This window comes from Zerene cesonia, chromosome 5 (assembly GCF_012273895.1).
Source record: "Zerene cesonia ecotype Mississippi chromosome 5, Zerene_cesonia_1.1, whole genome shotgun sequence".
Taxonomy (NCBI): Eukaryota; Metazoa; Arthropoda; class Insecta; order Lepidoptera; family Pieridae; genus Zerene; species Zerene cesonia.
The window spans coordinates 7,245,394-7,256,806 of NC_052106.1; positions in this window are offsets into that span (position 1 = coordinate 7,245,394).

Below are 11,413 nucleotides of genomic sequence, written 5' to 3' on the forward strand. Positions count from 1 at the left end.
GGTTTATTCCACAGAAACAGATTTACCCTGAACTATACTAATTAATTTCTTACCTATTTTATACTACCGTTATTACACAGATAATTTCTCTTTATCGCATTTTTAAAAACCCAATTGCCTTATGCAACGCTCATTATCCTAGATAATTTCTAAGTTTTAGTTAACTAAGGCCTTTCGCAATAACGAATGTATACACATACATAATTATGTTCGCTACGAAAAATTAATTACCAAATATACTTTCTGAAACGCTTTGCGCAGGAATTCAGCGTGGAATGCTTCTGCGCACTTTCGTTCAACTCAAATAATTAATATAGAAGTAATGCACAAAAATCAGTCATCTGACGCTCGGAACCCGCGAAATGATTAAAAACGCAGCCACTTTCTATCAGTTAATTAGAAAATTCTCACGTAAGTGCAGAAATGTTTTAGAAGCGACACGGCGACGCGCTAATGAAAAATTGCGCGCAATTTCAGCGCATACGATTTTTAGTCTATGAAAAGGCTAGGGCTGTGACGTCGTATTTATTAAAATGTTTGTTAATTATTTGTTTCCTCGGGTTAAAGCCAGAGGCCTATACCCTTTCCTCACCAATCTCAGTCTATTCCTTTATTCCCAACGCTATTCTTTTCTTTATCCCTGGCTCATAAAAGGGGGTACGCTTTTTGACAGGCTCTACTTCTGCAAATTATCAGGCGACTACCAAATCAGTTGCCGTTCCAGTATTAAAAAAAAATCGACTAGAATAATCTATCTATAATTACAATAATGTAACAGTTGATTCTTTATTTGGGCTCGTCATATTTAATTTATTGTATACACACCCTTGTAATTTCCTATATATTTTTCTCTAAATAAAGCGAAGATTGCACTACTAAATCTGAAAGTTTATAAAAATGTACAGTTTATTGATATAATATAGTTGATAAAATATAACCCCAGATAAAGCTAATAACTAATTAATGAAAAAAAAACGAAACTATAACTTTATCATCGATACTAATACAAAACTATCAACTGGTAGCCCTAAACAGTGAAAGTACATTCTAGATCTAGTATTTGTTTGTTGATGGACATCGTTAGTTAATTAATTGTATCATAAACTCACGACTATCATTCGCAAACGCGATACGAGAGCTCGTGTTATCTCAAAATTGTATTTCAACCATATTTACATGTTCAAAGATATGAACCGTAGATAGTTCAAGCTGTAAAACAGTTTAAACGTTACGGTTGGTTAAATTTTGAGTTAATCCTTAATGCGGATTTTTTTTTCAACTACAAATAACTAGTTTTAAAGGATAATATAATATGTATTGTATGATAATATAACGGAAGGGATATGAAGTGATAATGTAATTTAGACTGTTTGAAAATAAATTCAAATTGTGTTATCATGAATGTAGTTTTTAGGCCAACCGCCAATGAATATGGAATAGGGAATGAATTTATTTCCTAAAACACATAATAAGTCATATTTTTCTGCTTTGTTCTGTACAAATTTTCACTTACGATTATTATGCCTTGTTTCAATGTGAAAATTGAAAAACAACAGATCTATATTTTAAAAATCTCTTAATTTGTAAAAAAATTATTAGCATTCTATACAAGTTTTATACAAGGAGGCTAAGGTTTAATACGCTACTGATTTGTGTGATTATGTGTGTTAATTGCAGTCGGCATGTCTGAGCTTCTGTGAAAGCTAACTGTGATCGAATGATTTTTATTTTATTTTATAACACGTATCTGATTATATATTTAATTCTTTATTTTGTTTTTAATGGGAGTTTATATAATTTACAAATTGTTGTACATTTAATTTTTAGTTTTATAGTTATGCTTTATAAATGAGATATTTTGAAAAATAGCAAAAAAAAAAAAACGATCACGAGGCGGGATTCGAACCCACGTCTTTTTGCCATACCGTAGCAACACTTAGCCTCTCGGCCACCTATACTCCTACTTCAGTAATCGAATTTCTTCTACTCTTTCGGTTTTATGTGCCTAAGGGACACCCAACGTTTTAAGTCAAAATTTATTTATTTAGATGAAGAAAGAACGAAAGAAAGAAGAATTCACATTCCGCCAACCATTCAAGTGGTCAGCAGCATCGCAGCTAATAGTGAAAAAAAATGCCAAGACCAATAAGACCTTTTCCCACGTGACAATTATGCGATCCGCTTCGTCTGAACTCGATAACGGAGAAATTGCAGCGCATGATCTGAATGTAATATGAGAATCCTTATTATAGCAGTCCCTGACCGTCATTCCGTTTGCAATCTTGCTTCGAATAGTGTCCTATTAAATGGAAGAAACTTTATTTGAAAACGCATTTGATATGTACAAACGAAATCTATGAAAGCAAATGAAAGTCGTGTCAGTTACACCACTTATAACTTACAGACAATTGAACGGATTTAATGATTTGTGTTCGCAAAAGAAAACTTATAGTGTTTAAACTATTATTTATATATTGTTAATAATCATAATAAGCAACATTATACAATGAAATAGGGTTCTTAACTTATTATTCTTAACATCGCAAAAAACTTTACAAAAAATACCTACACACTTGGCAAGAAACGAAATTTTAAATAATTTTATAATCATTTGGCATTTATGGTGCTTTACTGTGTGTTTGTACGCATCGAGGCATGATTCCCTTACACAAGGTTTTTCGTTTAGTGTTATATTATCTGTGGTTTTTATGTATAAAAATAACACAGCAATTTTTGATTTTGGTGGAAATAATTATGGCATTACTGATTCGTAAGAATAGTACGAAACTAGCTTCTGTCCACAAATAATTAAATTTTTGAGAAATTTTATAAAATTTCCATAAATCAGAAGAGTTTTAAATGTTATATTAAGACTTGTCTCTTTCGGTTCAAACATAGCTATGCGTTATTATTCGCACAGAAAGAAATCTCGTATAAAATGAATATAAAACGAGAAAGTATCTATATTTTTATAACGCTCAATTCAATGATAGCAACTTTTTTCCTCAAACATGGCCCGATCAGTATGGCTGGTATGTATTTGTTTTCATATGAGTATTTTATGAAAGCTGATCTATTACAGAACCTCATCGAGCACAGAAAACTACCAATAATCTACAGTAAGCGGTTGTAAGTGGTACATCAACTACGAGAATGCAGTTAGAGCAGATCATAAATCGTTTTCTAAGAGATGTACTTAGAAATTTAAGAGCTCGAAAGTATTAGAAATTCAAAATGAAATCGATATTATTTATCTATAAAAGATAGACGTCTTTAGTTGACTACGTTTGCTATATTTCTAAATCACTACATAGAATAAAATAAAGTCGCTTCTCTGTCCCTATGTCCCTATGCACTTTTAAATCTTTTAAGCTACGCAACGGATTTTGTTTTTTTAATAGATAGAGTGATTCAAGAAATATTTTTATATGTATAATAACATCTATTAAACTACTCCAAATTTAAAGCGTGCGAAGCCGCGGGCAAAATCTAGTACATTATATAATAAGTACGATATATAGGTAAAATGAAAAATAAATTTGAATTCTTAAAATTCTGTCCATAATGCCACAGATACCAAAAAACTGTACTAATAATGGTCGGGTACACTAAGTCTTATGAAGGCTTACTTGGGATCACAGGTCCAATACACACTCAGAGAATTGAAATTGTGGGATATAAGCCTGTCCATTACTGTACTATAGATATACAGATAACTGCAGATATTACTAGAAAAATACACAATATTTTATTTAATTGCAATTTCTAAAATGCATACAGCGTTACCATGACCATATTATTTATATATTGTAATGGTAACACTGTAGGCGTATAATTAAAATATTATGATTGCATTTACAGTATGACAAAACAAAATGATGACAAGCGAACTTTTTGAGAGAGCGGTAACTTTGACAGAAAACACGTTCTCGCTTTCAACGTAATTAAATTCCATTTAACAATAAAGCGTAATGTTAGTATATACTCAAACATCGGTGATAAAAAATCAATTATAGTGATCAGGTGAAGTAACGCGACTCCGGAAATCGTCTCAGATTTTGGAGCGAAACGGTGATGTAACCGGTTGCCATCTGCATAATTTGATCAGGGTTGCCAGTGTTATAATTTAATTAAATAAATATTTAGCTCAAGCTCTGCTCGCGTAATTACCACATCTAGCTGCAACAGTTTATTATTCATTTATATTACTAATTAACTTATAACTTTAATTTCAGTTACAAAGAGCAGCCTAGATTCTAGTAGGTTACATTAACGATATATCCAAAATCACGTACATCACTTCCCATCCAGCGGGAGGCTCGATATCGTGCTTCTAACGTTATATAATATAGCCAAGTAAGTAAATATCTATTGATAATAAGTCGTGTTTCTTCGAAATACTGTTATGAGAATAAATAGCAAGTAGGTATGATCAAGATACAACGGAGCAATCGTCGCGTCACCGGATGGTTTGTGATGATCGCGACCCACTGACATCCGCAATTGTATCATGCTACTGTTAGAATGAGAATGTTTGTAGGAATGTCTGGATATTTGTTACCCTTTCACAAGAAAATCACTGAACAGCTTTTGATGATACTTGGCAGTGATGTAGCTTACGCGTCAAGAAGACACATGAGCTATACAAATACTTGCTTTTGACCGTGAGTTCGTCCGCGGGTGCAACTCGCTCCAAACAAGTCAACCCAACAGCGATATACATAATATGCGACTTATTACAGTTTTTGCAGGATTATTGGTACAATCACGATATAAAAAAGTTATTGTTGAATTAAGATTTTTCTGTCAACCCTACATATCAATATGGCGATTCATTGTGCACAGAATAATTGCCAGCTATATACAAGTGTTATTAACTTGTAGCACTGGTCGTTTCCGCTCGCACTTGATATGTGTTGCCATTTTATTTGATGTATCATTAGTGTGTTGTGACATGTGATTCAAATTGAAATATACCTAGTAATTTATAAAAGCTTTTTTTTTTATTTTTTTTTGTGACATAGTGGGCAGCTGAGCTGGTGGTTCGCCTGATGGTAAGCGATCACCTCCGCCCATAAACATTCGCAAAGGTAGTACCTCTGTGAATGCGCTGCCCGCTTTTATGGGGTAAGGGAAAAGGAAAGGATTAACGACTGGAAAGAAGGAATGAACTAGGACGGGTGAGGAAAAGGAAACGGGCCTCCGGCTCCCCCACTCACCGTACGAAACATAGTGGCATGCCACTATTTCACGCCGGTTTTCTGTGGGGGTGTGGTATTTCCCCGGTGCGAGCTGGCCCAATTCGTGCCGAAGCGTGCTCGACTCCCACAACGAATGAAATATACATGTGTTGCACTGGGAGTTTTCTACTATTTGTGTTCAATCGTTTACAAATTATTATTGTAAACTGGCAGTCTCATTTACTGATTGAAAATAATTTTCCTTGTTCTTTTAACTTCCAGTAAATCTCAAAATGACAAACCTTAGAAAGTATTAATATCCTACAAAATTATAGATTAATAATTTCAATAGAAATATTTCCTACATACCTAATATCACAAATGGTTAAAAATTTTTTAATTAGCCTAAAGATAATATCGCTAAATCTGAGTTTTGATGGGATAGCTTCGAAGCTGCTTATTTAGGAGTACCTACGCGTCAACAACACAGATATGGCGACGGCCACATACACCAAGCAAATCTAAATAAAAATTCAAACATCTTGTCTCAACAATAGAACATTTTAAAACCCTCCATGCATATGAATTATACATCCCACGTAGATCCTTTACGATAAAGCGTTGTAAAATGTACTTTAAGTTGCAGAAATAAAGTTAACTTTTGCTTATAATTCCTATCGCTCATTGGCGGGAAGTCACGTGATCTTACTGCTTACAAATTAGCTCATTATGCATAAAAACAATTAATGCGGCTTGACGTGATTTCTTAAGGGCAATATGATGGATACAAAGACGGGAAAAAATGATAACGAACAGGACTTTTTCCAAAATGTTAGTAATGATGCATCCACATGGCAACCAAAGTCCACACAGACATTAGTCTACATCACAGATCCCTAATTTTATCCTACATGATTAAAGTTGTTTGCCTGAATGTGAATAAAAAAGTTTACATTCAGATTTATTAATACGTCTACCTAGCAACATATACGTTAAGCATGCTGTTCATAAGGTTGCACGTAATTGAGACTATATTTGTGTCTAAATATATTTTTTAAGTTAAATGAATAAAATATATGTGCCTGTATAAATAGTCCGTTACCTAATGTAACTAAAAATAAATAAATAAATGCATGTGTAGATTTGAATAAAGTAGAATATACATAACATAGTTTTAATTGCATTCGTGACCGTTCTGTCCGTGAATTTTGAATATATGTATATTGTTTTGAAAATATTTGATCTTCTGACATATAAAAAGAACGAAGGTGGAATCTATACTAATATTATTGAGATAACGATGGTGAGTTTGTGACTGAACAGATTTTTTAAAATTATATTGCCAATAAAAAACCAATTTATCTGTTAGTTTCATGGACAATTTTTTTACTAAATGACTGAAGCACAGATAACAGAAGACTAAAGGAAATTGGAAATGCCTAACAAAGAAATGTCGCAGTTCCGCTATTACTTCCATAACAACAAGAATAATTGAAATACCTAGAATTGTACTCAAGTACTAGGTATTGTACGAAGCTTTCACATATCACTCTCTCAGTGGATGGATTTTCAAAATTTCTTATGTCTATTATGTGTATTAATACTTATGTCATGAAATTGTATTAACTTTGATATGTTTTATGAGCAACAAGTTCTTTAGATTACGGATTACACACTTGATCAAGACTGATTATTATTACAGTACGTTGTACTACACTTACTGTTTATTTGTATTTATTATGTATTTATAAATTTAGACTTTATAAATTTTATAAACAGCTAGCAGTTCGCCCGGCTTCACGTGTGGTACGTTTTTAACAAGTAATCTCATTGTGTCGATTAATTTTTTTAAATATACACAAGCGGTACATGTATAGCGTATAGGACTCAGGGATCACGTGCATATCAAATGGTGAAGTAGCTTTATAAGTCGGTCCAGCAGTTAATGAGATTAGCGTTTTGAAACAAACATACATACACTTCAGCTTTATAATATTATATCTATATAGTATAGATATATATTAACATTTATACATCAATGCATACTGTGTGAGCCTTTAATGAATTTAATCAGACGTACAGGAACATTTCAATTTCGATCGAACCCGTGACATCAATTGTCGTCGGCGCATCATTCCTCAAAGGTCCCGTCATGTGACTCGCAATATTATGCTTGGTTGTAACCTATTTGAATTTATAACAATTAAATGTAACGGTGGCATAGATTAAAAGAAAATATACATAATATATAGAATATAAAGAAATTAAGTGTTCAAATAAAAACTGTTAAAAAATTCTCTTTGTCTGATTTTGAGGAAATCTAGTAATTTCATGGCTGTAAGAAGTTGAAGGCTAGAATGAAATATTACTTGACATCAAATTAAAAAACTACTTGAAGTAAACGGTTATTTATAACGTAACATAGTTATAATTGTTATATTATAATTAATTAAAACTATTTTAACTATATTATATTATTAGTATTATGTTACCTGTGATGTTATATAACATATTATATAATTGAATAACTTCTATTATATTTATTCCATTGTATAAGAACAAATATAGATAATAAATATCGTACATCCATTATGTAATATTAAATATATTGCAAATTAACTTCTAGAAATATTTATCCTACTAATATTATAAACGCAAAAGTAAGTAAATATCTTAAAAGCTGCAGGAATGGTTTTTAAGTATTGAAACTTTACTAAAACTTTATTAAGTCATACATCAGAATAAGACATGAACTACATATATAAATACTTCTTGTTGCCCGTGAGTTCGTCCGCGTATTTTATACATTTAAGAAAAAAATAACCAATTAAATAAAAAATGTGCAATCAAAGTAGTAAAAAATTCATTTTGTTAATGCGTAATAACCTAAAAACAGATAAGAACATACGAAAAAACCTCAGTAACAATGCGCGCAATTATGTGCCTACTTTAACCGTTCACATTAACATTAAAATATATTAAATAATCAAAAAATAAATTAAATAAAAATTAAAATATATTAAATAAAAAAAATAAGTTAATTAGAGATTCTCACTACATTATCGTAAAAACTGCATCGTAACTGCATTGTATGAGCGAAAGTGGTTACATCATTACAGTTCACATCCATGCCTATTACGTTTTACTTTGATTTGATTTCTTATCTTTTAGCATTATTTTACACTAATTGCGTCTATTTATAATTAGATAAGACTTATGAATGACTGTTGCCGCGAAATCGTAGAAACTTATAATTGTTTTTGATAGAAAACAAGGAAAATTGTAACAAATAACTAGAGAAAAAGTTATTTTTGCGCATGGCAAGCATCTGGTGGAAGGGTTGCCATATTTTGGAAAATAATTAAAATTTTTAGTTTAGCATAAATAAACGTGCACTTATTTTGATGATATAGTTTTATCAAATCGTATTGCTCCTACGAGTTTCATGTATTATTTAATTAGTAATACCACAGATAACATAATACTATGGTATTAGTGAATTTTAAAATGTAATCTTTAACAGATCCCACGAACATAAAATGCCACAACAGACTGCTAAAATGCCAGTTCTTATTGAAAACCCATTGAAAAGCCCTATATTATTCACCAGTGCCTGTCTGTCAGCCGAAGCCTGCGACTATGGCACCATGCTCAGTCAAGACCCTTTCCAGAAAATGCAGTGCACTACACGACATTTTATCTTAGCATACAAACAAATGTATTAATATTTATTTTTATTCGTGAAACTTTTCTTCATGTCTTTTTTTATCGTTCGTGTTGTGTACCTTGTTTCTTGGATTATACTTTGTTCTGTTCTAATCTATTCTATAATACAATTTTATAATTATTTGACTGCATTATTTAAGTCTTTAGTAAGTTAGAGTTACTTTTTCGTCGCATATATCTATAGTGTTAGGTGTTATGGTGCAAGCAAAGCCACGTACTGAGGCTAGTGTTTATATATCAGAATAAGCATCATATCATATTTATTCAGACAAACCTCTTTCTTTATTGCATAACGCTACTTTTAAGAAGACTCTTGAGTTTTGTTAAAAATGTATTTATGAGTCTAATGACCTCTACAGGAGGCCTTAAAAATAGCGATCGGTCATAACGTCACAAATATGATTAATTACCAAGCAACTCCAACGGGCGTTTGCTTTTAAGAAAATCTCAAGTGTTGTATACACTGAAAAGTATAATTCAGTTTAAGGAAAAGCAATAGGTAGGTATTTGTGAATCAAATAATTTTTCAAATACGAAAAAAAGTATAAAGTACGATATTTTTAAGCAATATTACATTTATAGTACTTATGTTCATATTTATTATCTGTTTGACAGCATCTGATCTTTGAGAAATTTCGATTTCCGAATTGTATTGTTATTGACTAGCTGTGACCCGCGGTTGAAACCGCGTAAGTCCGTATCCCGTAGGAATATCGGTATAAAAAGTGCCTATGTGTTATTTCAGTTGTCCAGCTATCTACGAAGCAAAATAGTATTATTATTCACCAATAGATGTAAGGAAAAAAAAAACACGAATAAAACACGAATATGACATTTTCTAAAAAATTCCTAGCTAGATCGATTTATCGCCCCCGAAACCCCCTATATACTAAATTTCATGAAAATCGTTGGAGCCGATTCCGAGATTCCAATTATATAGATATATACAAGAATTGCTCGTTTAAAGGTATAAGATATCATAAGCATGTAAGATTTAAAATAAGTTATTCAATCAGAAATATGTTACGGAACTGTTCGTACGCGATATTATTTTAAGCGTAACACTTTTTTTTTGTTATGGCGTGTGTACAATGCTTTATGCGAGATTATTTATGATAAGGATGTAACAGTGACCCACTTTTAAGTTATGAAGTGTAATTAATTTTTTAAATGTGCTTTGATCATTTTAGTACGTTTATGCAAACATATTTTTCTCATCCCGATGGGTTCTTAGTTTTAGTCTGCTAATTTTTATTCTTTTTTTTTAAAGTGTCCATTAAAAAAAACATAAATAATTTAGAGGAAACATTAGATTTTTTATATCTTAGTACATATAAAATTAAAGGCGTTTTAATGAATTTTAAATGAGATTTGTACCTTGTTTATTTAGTTTCCCCGTGACCACGGCCGCTGTAATATAAATAATGTATATTTTATAATGGGTAAACTCAGAAACTAATTAACCGATTTAAAAAAAATTATTACACTCACAGATATCATCATCATTAATAGTTGAAATATGCTATTTTTCTTTAAAATCTTCCAGTTCAAAACAGGAGCAGCCAGAAATATATGGCTAAGCTGTTCGCCCGTGGTACACACATAGCCAATGTCCCTCAGTAAAGGTGCAGCAGAATAGTGAAAGAATTTTTAAAATCGGCCCAGTTGATTTGCGTAAAAATGTCATAAACATACAAAACAACAAAATTTTCCTCTTTATGATACTAGTGTAGATAACAACCTAATTTATCTGCTACAAACCAGATAAAAGTAAAAATTGACAGCCGCTGCGCTCTAAAACATTGTCGTTTACTCCAATCGAGTTAGCACCTTTCTTATGGCCTCACACCACATCACAGCTGCTTATGATAAGGTCACAATATACTCAGTACGTTACATACTGCGAGATCAGTTTTGACAAGCACTTAGTGAAAGCGCGTGAAATGCCTTTCATCATTGCAAGAAGCGTATGAAATTAAATATTGCGTTATTGCTTTGAAAGTGTTATGTAAGCGAATCTCTGTATCCAGTTTTCTAGAGCTTAGATTCATTACTTCTAATGGGGGGGCGTCGGCATGAATTGGATTAGCTAGCACCGGGAAAGTATCACACCTTCACAGGAGATTTAAGATCAATGTAATAATAGTTATCTGTGGTAGTAGCATGTGAATGCCGGAGGTTCGTATCCTTTTCCTCACCCTTTCGAGTCCATTCTTTCTTTCACGTCGTCAATTCTCCCTTTATCACTTACCCCTTAAAAGCGAATAACGCATTTGCGGAGGTTCTAACTCTGCAAATGTTCATGGGTGGTGGTGGTGGCTTACCATCAGGCTAACCACCAGCTTGCTTGCTAGGATACATATCATAATATCTATTCGCATTCGCTTTGCTTCGCAACTGATCATCCAGATGAACTGTGAATTGTGTACTATTTTTTGACTTAATACAGATTACAAACTAGCTACATATATTTGTTGATATAAATACGTTCAAAAATTTTTCCTCGT